This window comes from Lynx canadensis, chromosome D4, assembly GCF_007474595.2.
Source record: "Lynx canadensis isolate LIC74 chromosome D4, mLynCan4.pri.v2, whole genome shotgun sequence".
NCBI lineage: Eukaryota > Metazoa > Chordata > Mammalia > Carnivora > Felidae > Lynx > Lynx canadensis.
Window position 1 is genome coordinate 4,066,254 of NC_044315.2, and position 20,315 is coordinate 4,086,568.

Genomic DNA, 20,315 nt, shown 5'->3' on the forward strand with positions numbered 1-20,315 from the left:
AAGAGCGAAATGGGCCCGTGCTCCCTTTAATTGGCATGTGGTGCAGAATTTCTTACATGTGTGTCAGTGGGTTCTTTGAAGAAAGCACCGCAACTCCTATTTTGACAGATGTTCTCAGTGTGGTTTCCACTCCCCAGCTAAGTGACCTTTCCGCTCACAAGACCCGCGACGGTAAAACCTGAGAACTTTCTTACCTAGTTATTCAGAACCAGCAGGTCACCCAGAACACAAGGCTCGTGGCCACGGGCGGCTCCCACCGTGTGCGCATCCCCGGGGGCCCACGGGACACCCGCGAGGATGCAGCAACAAGCCTCCCCGGAATCATCCCGTCGGGAGTCACTCCCCAGAGACAGGGACACAGCAGCTGCGGAAAACCAACGGGGACCAGGTTTCTGATTGGAAATTCGGGACCCCGTTCTGACAAAGGACCTGGTGGCTGGCAGTCTGAGGGCACCGGCGGTTCAGGAGAACCTGACGGTTCGTTCGCGGTTGAGGCAGCGGCAGGCTCGGAGAAGCGGCACGGGGGGCGGCCGGCGTCACCACCGTGTGGCCCAGGGCCCGAGGCCCACTCCGTGACGGGACCACGGGACGCAGAGAGGAGGGCTGAGGACCGCTGAAGCGCTCTGACACTGCTGTGCCGTCACGAGGCGGGCATGCTTTTTCATCATTCAGGCTTGTTGTGTTTTACAAAAGTACTCATCCAAGCAGAGAACGGGCCCTTCCACACGGACTGGGTGTGATGCACTGTTCCGGAATGTGGGGTCCTCTGGCCGTGGGGGGGGGCGGACCACAGGTAACGTGACGATGAAGCGTCTAACGACACACTGGTGTTCAGAACGGGCTTGAATGCAGGCCGAGCTGCCCCTCGAAGTCCTGCTCGTCCACTCCTCCGCCTTCCCCCCGGGTTCTGGGGTGTACAGAGGGGCTGCGGGCCTGGTCAGGGCGCCTGGGGCGCACCTGAGCAGCTGGCTGCCGTCACATCATCACCGGCACCACGACAAAGAGGCAGTACGCGGCTGGGCGGGCTGGGCGCTGTGTGCACGGGGTCAGCAGCCCCTCACCAACCGCGCCCGGGCAGCTGCCGCGTGGGCAACTGTGGAGGGTCCTCAGCGGGAGGCCGGGGTGCGGAGGCCCGGCTCACAAATCTCACGAGAGAGCTTGAAACTCGTTTGTTTTTCCAAGTCAGCCCCACGCTCCACTTAAATGTGGTTACTCACACACACCAACTGGAAATGACGCAGCTCTTTCTTCTTGTGCAATCCCAGCAGTGAGCATGTGCGAGCCCCGCGTCCTGGGGTCACACAGCCCCTGGCGATCAGCTCGATTTTCCACGTCCCAGGGGTTTTATTTTACGAGGCTAACAGACTGCGGCCTGCATAGACTGCCCTGCCACACACGGCCCCTCTTTCCCTCTCGTTTTCAAGGACGGTCAAACCCCGGTGAACTTCGCTGTGATACGTGATTTCCTGATAAACGCATCTTGGGGCTCGGCAAGCCTGCCCGCAGGTGTGTTTGCCAGGAAACAAGCCGTGTTTAGTTTCTGTGGTTTGGCAGGGAAATCTCCAAGCTGGGTGGATTTGGGGAAAGAAGGAACCAAACTCAGGCCCGGAGAAGGTCTGGCTGATAGGAAAGGATGCCGAGGTACGGTCCTGGGCTCAGCCGGGCCAGCCGAGGCCTGGGCAGCCACAGGGTCCTGGCCAGAAAAGACTCTGGGCGCATCTGCACGGCTCCTTGGCCACGGCCTTGGGTGGCCCCTCAGCGCCCCCTACTCCTATCAGCCCTGGGCTAAACACCCCCAAAGGAAGGGAGAGCCAGACTCTTTAGGGTGTGAAGTGGGCAGAACAGGACACGAGGCCCAGTGACACTGGCCTGTGTCCGTGGGGACCCACCACTGCATCGTTCCCCGCCTAACAGTTGGGATTTGCCCTTTGACCCTTCCTCACCCGGTGGGCCTCCCGGACCTGCCTGGGATCTCAGGGTGGCTCTCGGACAGGACACGCCGTGGTGGCATTTCAGGAGAGGCAGGTGAGCCCCTGCTGCTCCCCAGGGTGTGTGGGGGTGGAGACAGATGGCAGGTCAGTCCGCAGGGAAAGCTCGTTTGTCACAAAGGGGAAGTCACCGGGCAGCCCAAGGCTCATGGTTGTCGGACAGCAATAGGATCAGGGCCGTAGAGCCGCTGAAATCAACATTATTTATGTAAAGATAACACGAGCTGTGGGGGGCGGGGGTGGGGGGTAGGACGAGTGGTCACTCGTGGTCTCTGCGCCGCGGTGTCTCAGGCCTCCCCAGTACCGCCGGAAATTCACTGTGCTGGGCATCCCCCGGCATCAGGGGCAATCACGTCCCTCACCCTGATCCCCGGAAGCTGCCCATCACCACGAAGCAGGTGGGGCTGAGGGGGTGGGGAACCTGCAGGTGGACAGAGACGAGAGTCCATCCAGCCACGGTCCTCAAGGAGCTTCGAAGGGAGATCATTTTTATTTTTAAGTGTATTTTGGGGGGGGGGGGTGTAGGGGCAGATAGAGACAGACAGACAGAGGATCAGATCACTAACTACAGGTGGTCACAACATGAGCGGGGAAGAAGGGCCACGAGAGAAGACAGACGGGCAGGGCGGCCCCCCACAGCTTGCGGAGGACTCAACACGGACCAGGTCCCATCGGATCCAGGGTCAGGCTGGTGACTCTTAACCTCCCGGTGTTGGTCCCACTCGGGGCCTCTCTCCCATTCATACTGTCACCCTGAGTTCTCGGTCACCAGTTCTGTGCTCCTCCTGGGCGCCTACAGCACCCGCAGCCCCTCCGACTACGCTTGCTCTGCGCCCACTCCGGCCACGCTGGCTGGTGCATCACTTCCCGCGAGGACGCGCGCTGTCTGCGGAGTGAACCACGCTCCGGAAGTAACGAGTGCAGATCAGGGCTGGGTCAGCGGTGGGTCCGGAGCTCGACCTGCCGGCCAGGAGTGGGCCCCGGGTGGCACGTTCTGCTCTCTCTGCCTGGAACCCCCTCCCGGCACCCCTGCCCAGGAGTCAGCAGCGCCCTCCCAGGGGCTCCCCTCCTGCGGCCGGCCCCCAAAGATGTCCACGTCCTCACCCCGGAACCTGTGAATGTCACCTTGCTGACGTGATGGGCTAAGGGTTGTCCAGGTGGGCGTCCCCACAGCGGGGAGATGGACGGAAGACAACGAGAAGGTGCTGTGATCGTGGATTCCGGGCGCGGAGCCTGGGGCCTGTGCGTATGAGACCAGGAGGGAGCCTAGAGCCAGGGAAGGCAGGCGGCCTCTGGGCGCCGGGAAAGGAAACACAGATCCTGCCCCGGAGCCTCCAGAAGGAGCAGACCCTGCAGACCCCTTGGCTTCAGCCCAGTGGGACTGAATTCTGGCTGCTAGACCAGCAAGAAGCGAACGTGCCCTGCTTTAAACCATCAAGTCAGGGGGCGCCTGGGTGGCTCAGTCGGTTAAGCGTCTGACTTCTCTCCTACTTAGGTCGTGATCTTACGGTTTGTGGCTTTGAGCCCCGCCTCGAGCTCCGTGCTGACCGCTCCGAGCGCGGAGCCTGCTTCGGATTCTGTGTCTCCCTCTCTCTCTGCCTCTCTCCCGCCCGTACTCTGTCCCTCTGGCTCTCTCTCAAAAATAAATAAACGTTAAAAAAAAAAAAAAAAGATATAAACCATCAAGTCAGTGGTGACTGTCACAGCGGCCCGGGAAACGAACAGGCCGCCCGTCACCACCCTCAGAGGCCTGCCTGGGCCTACAAGCTCGACATCTCCCCCAGGGGCCCTGGCAGCTGTGTGGAGCACGTGTGGAGCCCCCACGGCTCGGGCTCTGTGACAGAAGGTCTGGGCCTCCACACGCACAGGGGTTAGTGGCTCCCATGCTCACCACGGACCAGCGGCCACTGCTGTGCTGGGCGTTGTGGACACCTGTGCCTTGGCTCTATGTGCAGGGGGACTCCCTGAGGAGGTGGGGGACCGTGTCCCTTCCCTGGTCACACCGTGCGGCCACAGGTCCACGGCCCCACCAGCGACCGGCAGGCCCGGTGTTAAGGGCCACCCTCTTGACCACAGCTGCTTGGGTCAGAGGTAAGCGCCTTGGCCAAGGACGAGGCACCAAAGTCCTTTCAACTGGGAGCCGGGAGCACAGGGCCAGCCGTGGGTAACTCGCTAACTAGCTAACTGGTACAGGAGGCGGGCACAGGAGGCCCGGGCCCCCCACCGCGGCCCAGCTTGCCCCTCCATTCCATCGGACTCCGCAAGCCAAAGGGTGGGTGCGTGCAAATTCAAACAGGCCTGTGACCGGCGGCCTCGGAGACTCCCTCAGAACAAGGCAGGAAGGGTGGGCGTGCCGCAGGGGCCGGGCAGCCCCTTTGGGCTTCATTCTCCCACCTGCCTGGAGGAGAACTCAGGTGCCACCCGACCATCCTGCCGTGTAGCCCCCGCGGGATCGGGAGGCCAGGCCCTCAGCCAGGTCTGCCCGCCAGCCGAGCGTGTCCTTCGTCACGGTCCCCGGCAAGGGGCACGCGAGGGCGCTCGGCGGCCCCACCCCCAGGGGCCATCTGGGCTCTCGCCTAGAGCGGCCACCTTCCGCCACGCGGCCCTGATCTCAGCTCCCACGTGACTCAGGACGGATCCTAAATCCCACACGGCAGGCTGTTTACAGATTCGTTTTCTGATGTAAGCACAAAGCTGAGACACGCTGGCCCTCACGTGACGGGTGTTCAGTAACCAGGTCGTGACGAATGACTGACTCAACGCCGCGTCGTTCGTAGAGCGTGCACCACACGCAGAGGCCTGTCGGCAACAATACCGAGCGTCCAGATGTGGAGTTCCTCTTTACCCAAACGTGCTCATTTGGCAAATTATTAGATCATCTGCACATGTTGTTGTTGTTGTTGTTGTTGTTTGTAAGAACGGGGATCGGCCGTAAAACAAACCATCAAGGCCAAAGAATATATTGACATTGTTCACAGCGATGCCTGCGTGTTGCACAAGACAAAGGAGGGGCCGTCACTCTCCTAAGAACTGCAGAAATGCAAATGAAAATCAAGACAGCGCATTTCTCGATGCAGGGGCTGGCGGAGGGTAGCGGCCGCGTCCCCTCCTCTTGGGAGGTGCAGAAATCGGGCCCCCGCCGTCAGGGGGAAGGCAGAGCGGCAGGAATCAGGGCCAGCAATTTGGCAGTCTCTGGGAAAACTAAAACTGCGTCCTCACCCCAGGGCAGGCCCCGCCGCAGGGAAACCTCAGGACCACCGAATCGCCCACCAGGAGGGGAGCAGCGAGGAGCCGGGGCAGCCCCACAGGAAGGCGACTGGGGAAACGGTCGCGCTCATTCTGAGGTGCAAGAGAGGCGGCCACAGGCCCGGCCGGAGGGTCTGACGCTAGTGTTTCTGGGGCACAGGTATGTGTGCGTTCACAGGCACGTGTGGGAGCGTGTTCCTCGTGCAGGAGTGTGCGCGGCCGAGTGTGCACGTGTGTGGATCTGTTCACACGTGAGTGTGCCTGTGTCTGCTCCTGGGAGCACGGGAAGCAGTCGGGAAGAATCACGACAACGGTACGGGTAACCTGCTGTGAACACTGCTGAGTTGTGCCTCCACTTCACAGACCAGGAAACTGAGGCAGGGAGTAGCCAAGTCACCTCCCTGAGGTCCCACGGCTGGAAGGAAGCAAATCCGAACCCAGGAGACCTGGTTCCAAAATCCGGCCCACACTCATTCTGGTCTGCAGCCGTGCCCCAAAACGTGAAAGGCAAGGCAGACGGTGGCACATTTTCAGCGGCGGGAGGATGGATGAGTTTTCCTTTCCTGTCTTTTTAAAAGTGTGTTGTGTTTCAAATTACTATTTTCAGAAGTCGCCACCCGCTCCGGGGTGAGCCGGCGCTGTGGGATCGCTCCTCCCCCCGGGGAGACAGATGCAGACGCAGCAGGAGCGACGCGGGCTTATGCCACCCGGCTTCGTTTCCACGCGGGTTTCCACGCACCTGGAGACCCTGACGACATCCTCGTGGCCGAGAGCCGTCAAAGCGGGTTTGAAGGACAGAAGGACTACGCCGCCCCCACCCTGACTTTACGACCCGCCATTAATTAGGAAGAAGCGAGACGTGTCTGGCTTCGTGACTTCAGCCGTCCACCTGCGGGACAAATTTCCACGAACGCCCCGTGGCTTCTCCCCCGCTGCCTCCTGGCCGCTTCGTGCTCTTCCGGGAGTTGTAACTTCTATTGGCAGCGCTGCTTCCAAGACGGCACGCGAGTGTGTGCTGCGAGTGTTCAAGCGCCACTATCGCGTCACAGCCACAAACGTAAGCACGGGCGTGTCGACAGCTGTTCTGCTTCGCCCGCCGCCCGGCCAGTCAACGGTGTCCGAAGTTCAACGGGAACGCCTGCCCGCCCCCTGTCCCCGTCCCCAGTTCTGCCTTATGTAGTCAGAGAAGCGCACGCTGTCAGTCCTGTGTCTGAACAGACGTGAACGGTCTGTCCCGGGGTGGTGGCCCGGGGATGCCCTCCTGGAGCACTGGGGTCCGGGGTGAAGAGCTCTGGCGTCACCAGCAGCCACCTGAGACCCCGGGAGACGCACTGCCTGTGTCCCGGGGCACCGCCGGATGTGCCCACAGAAACAGAGGGCAGTGCTGGGGGAGGGGGTGGGAGGTGGCACATCTTCAGACGGTAAACGGAAGGACGAACAGCCCTGCTCAGAAAATGAGGGACGTGTGGGGGCCGGAGCAAAGAGAACGGAGGCTCGGTGCCTCAGAACCTTTTAGAACTAGCAGGTGCACAGGCTCGCGGTTCTATGACGTCAACCACCCTTCCGGCCACTCCGGGGCCCCTGTGTTCTCTGGGCGGCATCCCAAGTCCCAGCGGACCAGGGACGTGGCACGAGTGGGACCCCCTGCAGCTGGGCGGCGACAGGGCAGCCGTGCGTCAACCTCAAGGTGCACACCTGAGCAAGGTCACCTGTGCACACCTGCGGGGTGTCGGGGCAGGGGTGGTCCACACAGCCTGAACCAAGATGGCGGTCCCTACAGACTGAATGTCTTTGGGGGAGTCCGTGGACTGGCAGAACTTAGAGCCAGGGGCTGCCTTCTCCAGAGTGTGGGGCGTGGGCTGCAGGCAGTTGTTTCTAGGTCTCCAGTGACCAAGGGGCACCGCAGGTACCCGGCCGTCCTGCCTTGCACACACCGAGTGCCCTGTCTCCGCATGTGCCAGCTTCCCGGGAAGGCACAGACAAGGGGGGGCCACTGGGAATACCAGCTGAGGCCCAAAGGGGGTCCCAGCGATAGACACGGTAAGGAATACTGAGTGCCTGCGTGTGCTGTGCTGTGCACAGATGTGGTGCCATTGAATACCTCGTGCCTGTTCCCTCCCCACCCGACACTGGACAGGCCTGACCGTCGTTCTGCCCACAGACTGCAGGGGAAGCGCCCCCCTGAGGATCTCGTGCCCTGTCCTTAGGAGGGTCTGGGCATCCACCTTCTCCCACGCTGCCGGGGAGCCGGGCTGGACATGGGATTGATCAGAGGCCCCGTGGAGAGGCCCTGGGGACAGGAGGAGCCTCAGCTGATGCCGAGTGGGGCAGAACTGCCCCTCTGAGCACAGTCCAAGTGGATCCACACAACTGCAAGAAAAAACAGTGGTGGTGTTTCGAGCAGCAAATTTGGGGGACGGCTTGTAACACGGCCCTAACTGAACCACACTCAGGCTCCTCTGTGCTGCCCCAGCAATCCAGATCCCAGAAATGGAAAACGTGGTGTGAAATGAAGGATGCTGAGAGTGAATCACTGCACATTCAGAACGAAAGCTAAGAACCGGACAACGGGGCACAGAAATGACAGGGAGGAGTCGGTAAAGCCGGAGAACGTGAATACGAAGCACCCAGAGCTCTCTGGTTGGCCGGGTCCTCTTGGCTAATTAAAGTGCACGCATCTCGTTGCGAGCAGAACGTCGGCCCCTCAGAGATGTCGCGTCCTCATCCCCAGACCCTGTAAATTGCTGGGTTACTGACAGAGGGGGGAATAGGGTAGCAGATGAAGCGAAGGAAACTAGGAGGAAGACAAGACTGCTCATCGGACCGAAAACCGAGAGATGATTCCAGGCAGCCCGAATGCATGCAGTGTGGCCGCAGGTCCCAGCCGGGGGCAGAGAGCTCAGACTGCGTGTGGTTATGCGTCTGCAGGTGGGGGGTGGGGACGCAGGCCCGGGGACTCGGGGGCGCAGGCACCGCCAAGCAGCTGGAAAGGCAGCGAAGGGACCCTTCCCTGCGGCCTCTGGAAGGAAACAGCCCCACGGACAAGGGGCTGCAGGTCGGCCTCCCGACCCCCAGAGCCGTCAGATTACACGTGCATGCGGCCCGAGGCCTCGACTTTCCCAGGCCAAGTTTGTTACGGCCGCGGTAGAAACACTAACACAATTGCAGGAAAACTGGAAAAGGCGCGTGTAATAGAGGCATATCACGTGAACCCGGGGGTGAGCCGTACCCAGCGAGTCCTGGCCTGTTCTTCTGAGCGCACGGGGAGTGCTTTTCCCTGCAGTTCTGTGCTCGCATCTACGTCACCCTTCCAGCTGCCGGGGGGTGCCGTCCGCTGGAGAGCGCCGCGTGCCTTTACCCCGACTTGCCACCCGCGAAGGCGCTCGTGGGCTGGTGTCAGAGACCGATGAGCTGGTGCACGGGCTCGATCCGCTCCTCAGGACCAATTCCCACCACTGGAGTTGCTTTGCCAGAGGTCAGCAGCTGCCTCGTCTCACGCGCGGGACTTGGCGTCTAACGCCCCCGCTGCACAGCCCGGCCCGCGCCGTGGACCCTCTCCAACACGGTCGTGACGCCGTGTTACGACTTCCCAGGGGCTCGGCGGGGAGGTTTCTTCCAAGGAGTCCTCCGTCTTCGGTGCCGGGCGCTTTCTCTCGGGGGTGGTGTCGCCCGGGCACGGCTGGCTGAGCCGGGCGGCTGGGCCGTCGGGACCATGGGATCGAGGGAGCCCGTCCTCACCTCGCCGCCACCGAGACGGTCATTGTTCCAAGGGCTCAAAGGCCGTCAGGGATTCCGCGGTCTACCTCACTTTGGTTCTGAAGTCCCGTGTTCTTTCTACTCCTTTCAAAGCTCCGTTTCCTTTAAGGATGGTGCGTTTGGGACCTGTGCCTGTCCATGGCATCCTTTCCAATTACTTTGAAGTATTTTCAAAGCCCTGATTGTCTGAGGTGCCTTTGGCTGTGAGCATGGTCATGCGGGGTCAGAAACCCAGGCCGAGGCTCCCTGTGGTCTCAGTGTGGTGGGCTGGAAGCTGGGGGCGCGGACAGCACCCGGCTCCCCCAGGAGCCCGGAGCCCCAGCTGGCGGTATCAGGCGAGTGTGCACCCAGGGGCGGAGGCGGGGGTGGAGTGGGCGGGCGGCTTCCGTCCCAGCTCAGCCTTTGGGAGAAGCCGGAGTGGTGAGCCCAACCCCGCCTCAGTGCGCACAGGTTACATCAGGTTAATTCACCGGGTAACGAGGCCCTGTGACTCCGGGCAGATTCCCAGAGCCTCCAACACTGTCTGCGCCTGGCGGTCAGCCAGGGCCCGCCGCCCGGGTCCGTGCTGACGGCCTCACGGACCTGGCCCAGCTCTGCTCCCCACGCCCACCCCCCGCCCCAGCCCCTTGGCACGTCCCTCGTTCCTTGGTATCCTCAGGTACGTCACCAACCCCGCCCCAGGAGAAATCAGGCTTCTCCTCAGCACACTGTGTATGTGGTGTGTGGGGTGTGTGTGTGTGTGTGTGTGTGTGTGTGTGTGTGTGCCTACATGAGGTGGGCTCCAGGGCTGTTTCCATCATGCCCAGAGGGTGTGTGCAGGTTAAGCAGGACAGAAATGGTGGAGACGGTTTCCGAGCGGAACCGAAGCCGCAGGTGAGCAGCCTGAGTTTGGGGTACCTGCGTTGGGGGCAAGTTTCGGAAACAGGCGGTGGCTCTGGGAGGCCCCCTGCGTGTTGCGCCGGCCAGAGCCCGTCCCACTCAGGGCCAGAACCTGGCAGGGACGCTGCGCTTGGTGGGGCCCAAAGGTCCGGGTCAAACTGCGAGCCTTCAGAGGGATCTCGGGGCCGAGCCCGGGGACTTCCGGAAGAGGGACCGTGTCCCCAGGCAAGGAGTCCAGCCACCCCCGACCTGCCCAGGGTCCACCCGCCATTAGCATGGGGGTCATTTCACAGACGTCCAGATGGCACCCTGTACCTTGGGAAGGAGGCTCCCCAAAGCCCAGCCCGCATCACAATAGGTGTGAGAGTGCGGGCGGCCCCCCCCCAGCCGGCCCTCCCCAGCCCGGCCTGGGAGCCTAGTGTGTTCACAGGACGGACCCCTGCCCTGTGCACCTGGCCCCATGAGTCCGTCCTACAGTCCCCCCCCCCCCCCCGCCCTTGGGCCTGACGGCCCCCAGGCGGCGAGTGTCTCATCGCTCACTTAGAGGCTCTAGAACAGCAGATGGGAGTTTGTTGACACTGAGGGATTTAAGGAGACTCAATTACAGTCGTACCGAAAAAGCTTTCTCTAAAATAAGAAAGCACACGGATTCCTCAACTCGCAGAAACTGCTGACAGCTTTGTTTTCAACCCAGCAGGAGTAAAAAGAAGCTGACAACTTATTTTTGCAGGTTATGCCCATTCAAGTCTATTTTTAGATCTTTGTCCTCAGTGAGCGTGCATCGGAATAGCATTCGGTTTGAGAATCGCCATCTGTTCTGAGCGGCGAGCCCCAGCTCACGGGGTCCGGGGTGGGCGCGCCTGGCCGCTCGCGGCTGTCCCCACGGACGAGAACAAAGGGGCATTTTGTGTCCACGGCGTGTGGAGGGGGCACTCCAACGACGTCACAGGCAGCGAGCGCTGTAAGTTCAAACAGCTATGAATACGTTTTATTTATACACTGAGCACCATGAAAAAATGCCCTTGGCTTTTAAAAATGGAGCTCAAATAATCCCTCGTATTTAAATAGATTTCTCATAAAAAGGCCATCCAACCTTATCTTGGTCGTTAAGATAAAAATTAACCTATGGAAAAAAAGCCACCGCAGAATGCTATAAAAGGCCCCTTCCCCTGCCTTCCGGTTTGTGACAAGCACTCCCTCCCTCTGCAGCCCGTTCCTTCCAGAAGCTCACAGAGAGGCCCCACCGGCTGGTGACTCACTCTCTTCTATGGAAATGCAGTCGGTGCATGACATACATCGTGACAGGGGACCTGACATATGAGTAATGGGCTACGAGCACCTTCTGGAACCAGCATTCGCATGCGGTGCCCGGGGAGGCCCAGGGGCTGGGCAGGCAGCCCCTAAGCCCACGGGCCTGACCCGCCCTCGTGCTCTTTTTTTAGCCTCCACTAAACTTAGCTCATTCCACCCTCTCGAATAACCTAGATCTGAACACCACTCCTCTCCTACGGGTCCAAAGAACTCTGCAAGGAAGATTTAGGTGGTCAGTGACAGGCATTTAATGCGCTACAAGGAGGTAATAGGCCTGTCCCAGGGAGTCCCGCGGCCTCGGGAAGGACCTGGCAGGATTCCGGGACCGTGGCCAGCACGCGCTGGCCGTGGCTGTCTCTGCAGAATAGCCCACGTACCCGGCCCGAGGGCGCTGTCCGCTGTGGAGACTGTGTGACCCACCCAGGGCACAGCAAGCCCCCCCGCTGCTGGTCACTATTTGGGGCCTCTCTGAACGTTTTCCAAAATAATTACCAAAAGGAAATCATGCTGCTCACACATACACACATGCGCTCTTGCTCTCTCTCTCTCTCTCTCTCTCTCTCTCTCTCTCTCTCTCTCTCTCTCTCTCTCTCTCTCTCCCGTCCCCGAACACAGAGTCCTTCTTGGGGAAACCGGTACTAAAAAACCCCTAAGCAAAGCTAGGATAGAGCGGTTGGTAACTCACGGGGAGTTCACCTGAAACCCGGAGCCAACGCGCCACCCCTTATCAGGCCCGGTTCCAGGAAGCGGGTCCGCCCTGGGTCACGGCCCTTCCCAGGGCTGCCCGCCCGCAGGGACCAGGCAGCATCGCCCGCCCGGGGACCTGCTTCCTGCGGCTCTGGCCGGGCTGCAGGACAGCTCCACGGTCAGCGTTCGCCCACACCACTGGCCTTCGGTGAGGCCGGAGTGTGGGAGGCGAGGGGTGACGGGGACCTCCCCAAAGAGCCTGGACTCCGAAGGCTGGACCCTCAGCAACGAAGCTAATGGCCACCCCGCGGCCGGAGCCAGAGAAGGGCCATCGGGGCACGGCGGTAGCCTGAACTGCACCCCCGCCTGCAACCGCTGTGCAGAAAACAACGCAAAGCACCGTGGAGACAGGCCATCGTAAGGTGTGCTTCGGGGCCAGCCAGACCCGAGGGCGTGGGAAGGCGTGTGTGGTGGCCCCCCCTCCCGACTCTGCCCCTTTCTCGTTCTGCCGCTCACGGGGCCACCCGGCAGCGCTGGAGGCTAAGTGATCTCACCTCACTTCCAACGGAGGCGCCGCGTCGTGTATACTGTTCAGAAAAAAGAGGCCCAAGCGTCACCCTCTCTGCAAGTGTTCTTTAGGGAACAAGATGTGGTATTTAGGAAAAGCCGCCTGGTGTCCCCTGCCCATTGGGCAGGAGGAAACTGGAGAACTGCTTGCTCCGCGGATGAGAGAAAACGGTGCCTCTTGGCGCACACGCACGTCCTCTGAGTGGCCCTACGTGAGAAGAACCGGACGTTTCTTACCCTCTGAGAAAACAAAAGGATAAATCACAAACGTGGCTCGGGTGGTGGCGCGAGGGGAACCAGCACCGCTCAACACAACTCTTACAAATTTGGGAAAAGCCTGCGGCCCGCGCGCTGGTTCAGTCGGTGGCAACGCGGATTCGAGGGGGCCCGCCAACACCGAGTGGTTTCCCGGGAGTTCCAGCCCGAGTGCAGGTCCAAAGGGGAGCAGGCAAATGCACGAGTAACCTAGAGACAAGGGCGCAGAGACCTGCGCGGGGCCACTCCACGTGGCCGTCCGTGCATGCAATGGATGCCTCCCACCCGGTCTCTCCACTCCAAGCCTGGAGTCCTCAGCCCCGGCCACGGGGCCCAAGTCCTTCCCCAAGTACCGCCGGGCGGAGCGGAGGGAAGACGCCCCGCTCCGTGATGGGAAGGCTCCGGAAGACGCAAGCTGGGCACTGCCAGGGAGCACGTCCTGAGAGGCAGAGCTGGTGGAAGACGGGACAGCGGGTCTGGTTGGTCCTGGCGCCGGCCGGTCGGCGGATTCCCTCCGGCGGTCTGGCTCACTTTAGGCCGGGTTTGTGTCAGTTGCCACATAAAAAGATGCAACACGGGCCTGGAGTCTCACCCTGACCAGGCCCCTGCACCGGCTGACCCCGCCCCCCCAGGCGGGCCGCATCGGTACTCCTCGGCTAGCGTAGGCCCTTGCGGACACGGCCGCACGCTGGGGCACAGCAGGAACCTCCCCAAGCCCTCTAGGTCCCGCTGCACGAAGGCCGGTGCCCCTAAGCCGAGGTCTAAAGACGGCCCAATGGCAAAGCACGCTGCTAAGCGGCGAAGCCCTTTAGTCCCTCCCAGTCCAGAGTCACAACTAGGAATTTGAGAAGGATCGTGTCCTTGGATGTCGGACGACGGACTGACACCCCTGCACTAGCCAGCCAGATGCGGCTGCAAGGGGATCCTCAGCCCACGACAAGTTCCAGGACCCTCTACAAGGGCAGCAACAAAAGCGAACCAGTGAGGCGGAAAGATCCCCACAAAGGTCTCTCCAGTGATCCTTCAGGGGAAACCTGATCAGCGGGAGCCTGGGTGCCGAGATTGGCTACGGGAAAGTAGGTCAACCGTGCACGTCTGACATCCACTGGCCCTGTCACGTCCCTTCCTCTGACACGGGGGATTTGGGGACCAGAGAGCTCATTGTGCTTCATCCCCGTTTCCAAAAGGTTCCCTCCCTCCCTGGCACGATGTGCTGGGATGGCTGAACAGCATGGAGGCCACCGTCTACCTGGTCGTGCAGAGCGACGCCTGGCCCCGAGCCGGTAGATGAGCCCCGGGGGCGTGCGCTTAGAGCTGGGCTCAGGGCAAACATTTGCGTTTGTGGACACGCAGGGAGGGATGCCTCGCACGACTCGGGGGCCCATGGGGGTAAGGATGGCTGGTTGGGTCAAGGTTGGCCATCATGGCTGCTATGAATTTTCCGGCCAGAACGGCAGCCCTCCCTTCTGTTGGAAAAGTCACCCTCCAATCACAGTGCCTACTCCCACAGCCACAGGGAGGCCATGTGGTCTACTTCACCCAGCAGAGGCCTCTCCTGGGGGATTCTGAGTCGGTGCTGAGTGAAGAGAGTTCCCCTTCCTCCCTGGTGGTGAGCCAGGCAGTGGGGAGCTGCCATCAGGGAAGCCAGTCTATGAGACCAGGTCCAGGGGACGAAGCTACAAGCCAGACAATGTGTGACAAGAAACGGAGTGTGTCCCTGCAGCCCGGAGACCCTGGCTCCAGCGGCATCCAAGGACGCCACTCCCCTGTCTCGCCTGGCTTCCATGCTGAGAGTCACAAAGCTCCCCTTCACCTAAGCCACTCTGGTTGATTTCCTGCCACTTACAACAAAAGTCCCATTACGCCAAGCATTTCAGACTGCACTCTACTGGGTAAGATTTGAAAATACTTAACAAGATGCAGAATTAAACTTTATCTTTTTGGCCCTAGGAAATCAGTACCAACCGTCACACTAACTCTCCATCGTGCGTGGGCGTATGAGCGTTCTGTCCCTCTGGCCCAAAAAGTGTTGAATAAAAGCAACTGTACCGCCAATATTTAGTTCATAGGACGGAGCTCTGTAAAACAGACCTGCGCTTTCCACAGCAAATTAGAATACGTGAAGGTAAAGTTAAAATAGGACGGCTCGTACGTGAACCAGTCTCAGGAAACTCCTACTCCTCCAAACAAACAAACAAGACAAAACAGAACAAAAACCTCCCCACTAGGTTTCTCCGTTTCACTCAGTGGCCGTAAAGCAGTTGTTAATCATGCACACATTAAGAAGCCGAAACACATTGGGTTATTTCTGAAGCACATTATTTTGAAGCTCTGTGTGAATCTTTCGTAGTTGTGTGTGGAGAGTTATGTCACAAAGTTAATCATTCCCAGGATGCTTGCATCTGGGGTAATGAGAAACTTCTTGTGCAAGCGGCCATTAATCAGTGAGGGCAACATTGCATAATGGGCTCTGGAGCACGTGTCCGGGGATCGGAGCCCAGCGTTTCTGCCTCTTGCTGACCTTTTCCAAAGCAGAACTGGAGCCACGTGATGTGTGCTTCCTGCCAACAGCCACTTATTGCCAATAATTAAGTTGGATAATGTGGAGAAGTAGAAATAGAAATTGCAGTTCCTTCAGAGTTCTAAAAAGAACTCTCTTTGAAGTCCTTGGTTTGTGGCTCCGTGTTGTGGCTGACTTGAACGCGTCACTCTTGATCGTTACCAAAACTACCCATTAAAGTTGAAATAAAATATTTTGCTAAGTGGTTCCTGGCATTTGTGTTAGAAACAATAGCCATGGCCCCACAATAAGATTATTTTATACGTAAGAAAAGGGAAGCAAAAAAAAAAGAAATCAAAGACGCCAGGAGCCAAAGACGTACGCGTCATCCATCCACTCTCAGCCCATCGTGTTTGATGTTCTTGAGCAACAGTGTTAGCGAGAAACTCTTACTTAATCTTGCCGGTATTATCCAAAGAGGACACTTGTGAAATACTCAAGACAAATAAATATGCTCTCACTATTACACGAATAAAGAGCCCGTGTAGTGTGAACTGCATCTGTGACATCCACGCAGACTCGAGGGGAGCAGAACCGTAATTAAGCCCCGGCAACGACAACGGCCACCGTGTCCAAGGAGCTCTGGACCCCCGTGCCAACCTGCTGTTTTCAACGGCACCTTAACCAAACAGTTCTTCTGGAACTTCACCAAGGGTCCATTTTACACCCTAGCACAGCCGACCAGAGTGTATCTGGTTCCCTGACATATATTAGGAACAATAAATTGTCAAGTTTCCTCTTTATTATTTTCTTTTTTTTTGCATTTTAGAAAAGGACTCTTTCCCAAAAAAAAATTACCAAAAAAAAAAAAAAAAAAAAAAAAACCCAAAAGGACTCTCTCTTGGATTCCATCCCACTAGCAAACTCTTACTGTACTTGAAATCCTGGCCCATATCTGACAATTTTGAATTAATAAACTGCTCTGTCATCATAGTGTTAATGCCCAACAGTGGAACATGAACTTCACAGATGGAAGGAAAGTTTATACTCCTCCTGAAACACAAAACACGTACCTGCCAGGATTTCAATAACTAACTCTTGATTTTTACCACTTGAATTCTGCATTTGTGCATTGATTTGCTTTGATTTATGGCCGTTCGCTTTGCCACCGGTGGCTGAGTGCACACGAATGCTCCACAGACCGAGCCAATGTCATGACCAGGCAGGGGCAGCGGCCGCCAGAACGGCAAATGTCCTGGGCCTGTGCTCAGAGCACACATTCAAAAGACAACACAGCAGTAAACCCCATACTTCTTTGACTGTAAATAAACTTTACATTTGGGAAGTAAGGTATATTAAATATTGAGGGCTGTAATAACAACAATAAACAGCATAATAGCGTGGATAATTAACATCATAGTATTAGTATTAATGGTTAATATATTATCATTCAATAAACATCAGTTTTGATGTACCAGAAGGCAGATGTTATTTATCGATAACAACATCCGCGATACACACGGTTGCATTGAAATCACCTGGCTGGGGGGGCGCCTGGGTGTTTCAGTCAGTTAAGCGTTCAACTTTGGCTCAGGTCGTGATCTCGCGGTTCGTGGGTTCGAACCCCACGTCAGGCTCTGTGCTGACGGCTCAGAGCCTGGAGCCTGCTTCGGATTCTGTATCTTCCTCTCTCTCTACCCCTCCCCTACTCGTGCTCTCTCTCTCTCTCTCAAAAACAAACGTTAAAAAAAAAAAATTAAAAAAAAAAAAAAAAAAAAGTCAGCGGGCTGGGTGGGTCATGTAGTAGGAAAAGTGCAGTGAGAACCTCCAGAACCTGCTTCTCTGTATAAGCAGTCATTTTCAAGATCAAGTTTTTTTTACAAAACCCTTGGAAATTAACCAAAAGCTTGCAACCATCTGATGAGCATTTCTTCAGGAAAAATGGCTGAGTCTCAGGAAGAACATCAAGCTCTGTGGAGGTTTAAACTGCCATACACCCACTTTTCCAAACTCCTTAAAACCCAACCATCTGAAACTCAGGGTAGCCATTGCCCCAACCCCCACTGTGTCTGTAGCCTCCCCCAAAGCTCTCTTCTTGGGACTCTGTCATTTTCTGGCCTGTCCGGCAGCATCCTGGAGGCCCAATTACTAAGGAAAACCCTGACTCACGGGCTTTGTCTTTATCCGACCTGACTCAGAAACCCCTCCTGTGAACAGCTTTCTACGGGGTATTTGTGGGAAACGATCGGTGGCAACAATTTAGCACCAAAGTCACCTGAGGCGGTGACAGCAGCTGGTACAAAAAAGAAGCTGGGGGATGAGATGCCTATAGTGGGCTGTAAAAACCCCTGACACGTTCCTAGGAGTCTAGAAGGCAGTATGCACGTGCAGGGCTGTGGACACGCTCAGCAAAGACCTGAGAAGGCTTTCTAATTCTCATCTCTGGCTGACCCCGAGGCTCTGCAAGGAAGTGAAGGCTGAGGCAAGGTTGCCAATTGCCCAACAAAGCATCGGAGGCAAGCCCCAGCATGCACACAGTGCCCCCTCCCAAGACCTGGAGATTCACTGCTTCAAGGCATTTAGAGGAGTCTCAGTCCGGTCATTTAGCTGATCGCTAAATTAAACAGAGACTTCAGGGATCACAAACAATAAAGAATACAGACTTATTTCAGACAAGTTAAGGCATAAACAAACAGCAACAATAATAAACAGCAACCACAAACCTGGGACAGGAGAAGCAAGGACCTGATTTCTAGGGTTGCCATATTATTTTATTTATTTTTTGCCATATTATATTATTTTAAATACCTATGCAACAAAATATTGTTAAGACATGTAAAGAAACGAGAAAGTGTGATCCATACAAAGAAAAGAAGCAACCAATAGAAATTATTCCTAAAAAAACCCCGAGACATTGAACTTACCAGAAATGGTTTTAAAAGTTATTTTAATTATCTTCAAAGAACTAAAGGAAAGTATGAGAAGAATGTCTCACAAAACAAGGAATATAAGTAAAGAAAAATTGTAAAAAAAAGAACCAAAGACCAATTCTAAAGTTGAAATTCTATTAACTAAAACCAAAAACTCACTAGTAGTCTCAGGAACAGCTATGACATGGCAGAGGAATCCGTGAATTTGAAGACATATCAATAGCAATTATCAAATCTAAAGAACAGCGAGAAAGAAGTTCAAAGGAAAGTGAACAGAGCCTCAGAGGCCCGTGGGACCCCACCAAGTGTACTATCATATGCATAATGGGCATTCCAGAGGGAAAGGAGAGATAGCAGTAGAAAGAATACTTAAAGAGCTAGTGGTCAAAGACTTTCCAAATTTGAAAAAAAGACATGAATCTACACATCCAAAAAGCTCAAGGAAATCCAAGCAGGATGAACCCCAAGAGATCCACACCAAGGCACATTATAATAAATTGCCACAAGCCACCCAAAGAATCGTGAAAGCAGCATGAGAGAAGTGACTTGTCATTCACAAAGGGCCCCTCAAAAGATTAATGGCCAATTTCTCACCAGAAGCCACACAGACCAGAGGGCAGCGGGAAGACATATTCACAGTGCTGAAATACAAAGACTGCCAACCAAGAAGCAGATACCTAATAAAGCTTTCCTTCAAAAATGAAGAAAAAATTAAGACATTTCAAGGCAAACAAAAACAGAGAAATTGTCACTAGCAGAACTTCCTTACAATAACTTCCATAAAGGGGGTCCTTTGGGTTGAAATGAAAGGACACTAGAGAGTGATTCAAACCACTGGGGGCGGGGGGGGGGGGGAACTAAGTGTACCAGTAAAGGTAGCAACACATATAAAAAATTATAAATATATTTTTCATTTTTAACTTTTTTTCCTCCAATCAGAATTAAAAGCTGCATAAAACAATAGTTATCAAGCTGTTCTCATGGACTTAGAATGCATACAGATTTAATTTACAGGACAATAATGGCATAGCAGTAGGGGAAGGGTACAATGCTACACGGGAGCAAGTGGCAGATGTATATCTCACCTGATCAATAACTACATTGAATGTAAATAAATGGCCAAACACTCTAGTCAAGAGGCAGAATGGACAGAATGAATTAAAAAAATATCACCCAACTTTATGCTGTCCACAAGAAATACACTTTAGATTCAAAGACCTACATAGGTTGGAAGCAAAAGGATAGAAAAAATATAGCACAGAAAAGCAACCAAGAGAACTGGAGTGGCTATCCTAATGTCAGACAAGACAGACTTCAAGATAAAAACCTACTATAGATGGAGAAGCATATTTTATAATGATAAAAGGATTAATTAAACAAGAAGACGTCGTCATCATCATCATCATCATCATCATCATCAATACATATGCTTAACAACAACAGAGTCCTAAAATACATGAAGGAAAACCTGACAGCATTGAAGGGAGAAATAGACAATTCAACAACAGTAGTTGCAGACTTCAATACCTCACTTTAAATGCCAGGTAGAAGTGGAAGACCAACAGGAAATAAAAGAATGAAACGAGACTACAAATGAACCTGACCTAGTAGAACGCTCTGTTCAGCAGCAGCGGAACGCACATTCCTGTCATATGCACATGGGACCTTCTCCAGGATAGATCATATTTGAGGCCATAAAAAAAAAAGCCTCATTAACATATGCCAAGGACTGAAATTAGACAATGATGAGATTGAACTATATTTGCCAGCACAACAGAATTGAAATTAAATTTGTCCCAATAATACAGGGACATCTGGGATGTTCGCAAGCATGTCGAAATTAAGGAACACAATCCTAAAAGACCAGCAAGGCAAAAACCTCACAAGAGAAATTAAAAAATACTTTCAGATGAATGAGCACAAAACCACACATGTCAGGGTCCCCAGACCACCTTCAGGTCTGGTAATTCACTAGAGGACTCATGGCACTCAATAAATAGACTACGACCAAAAGGATACCGAGCAAAGCAGCAAAGGAAAAGGTGGAGGGGTGGCTGTCGGGGAGACCAGCCGCAAGCTTCCAAGGGTCCTCTCCCAGTGGAGTAACACTGGGAGTTAACAGTGTTAACAGTGGAGTTAAATTCCTCCAGCAACAAAGTACAATCAGATGTGTGAAGTGTCACCAATATCTCATTA

The 20,315-nt window shown here is 55.6% G+C and overlaps 1 protein-coding gene and 1 long non-coding RNA gene across 5 annotated transcripts in view; both read right to left on the reverse strand.

The window, feature by feature from the left end:
- Nucleotides 1–20,315, reverse strand: part of AUH (AU RNA binding methylglutaconyl-CoA hydratase) — a 358,169-nt gene that overhangs the window by 167,337 nt on the left and 170,517 nt on the right. The window lies entirely within an intron of this gene.
- LOC116738426 lies at nucleotides 10,591–16,806 on the reverse strand. Its single transcript, XR_004344353.1, has 2 exons — nucleotides 12,422–16,806; nucleotides 10,591–10,828 (listed from the first exon to the last, which is right to left on the reverse strand). It is a non-coding gene; the product is annotated as an uncharacterized LOC116738426 (long non-coding RNA).